Source organism: Physeter macrocephalus, chromosome 20, assembly GCF_002837175.3.
Source record: "Physeter macrocephalus isolate SW-GA chromosome 20, ASM283717v5, whole genome shotgun sequence".
Taxonomy (NCBI): Eukaryota; Metazoa; Chordata; class Mammalia; order Artiodactyla; family Physeteridae; genus Physeter; species Physeter macrocephalus.
In genome coordinates, this window is record NC_041233.1 from 69870772 (window position 1) to 69871405 (window position 634).

General features: G+C 33.6%; 1 protein-coding gene across 2 annotated transcripts in view; it reads left to right on the plus strand.

Annotated features, from left to right (window-relative positions):
• The window catches only part of ATRNL1 (attractin like 1), a 744759-nt gene that overhangs the window by 343940 nt on the left and 400185 nt on the right, over positions 1-634 (plus strand). The gene's annotated exons all lie outside the window — the stretch shown is intronic.

Here is a 634-nt window from a genome sequence, read left to right on the forward strand (position 1 = left end):
TGTTCTGCCTATGTTTTCCTCTAAGAGTTTGATAGTTTCTGGCCTTACATTTAGATCTTTAATCCATTTTGAGCTTATATTTGTGTATGGTGTTAGGGAGTGTTGTAATCTCATACTTTTACATGTACCTGTCCAGTTTTCCCAGCACCAAGGTGTTTCTTATTTTTTAATATAGGCTTGTATAGTTATAAACTTCCCTCTTAGAACTGCTTTTTCTGCACCCCATAGGTTTTGTGTCATTGTGTTTCCATTGTCATTTGTTTCTAGGTACTTTTTGATTTCCTCTTTGATTTCTTCAGTGATCTCTTGGTTATTAAGTAGTGTGTTGTATAGCCTCCATGTGTTTCTATTTCTTACAGATTTTTTTCCTGTAATTGATATCTAGTCTCATAGCGTTGTGGTCGGAAAAGATACTTGATACTATTTCAATTTTCTTAAATTTACCAAGGCTTGATTTATGATCCAAGATATGATCTATCCTCGAGAATGTTCCATGAGAACTTGAGAAGAATGTGTATTCTGTGGTTTTTGGATGGAATGTCCTATAAATATCAATTAAGTCCATCTGGTTTAATGTATCATTTAAAGCTTGTGTTTCCTTATTTGTTTTCATTTTGGATGATCTGTCCATTGG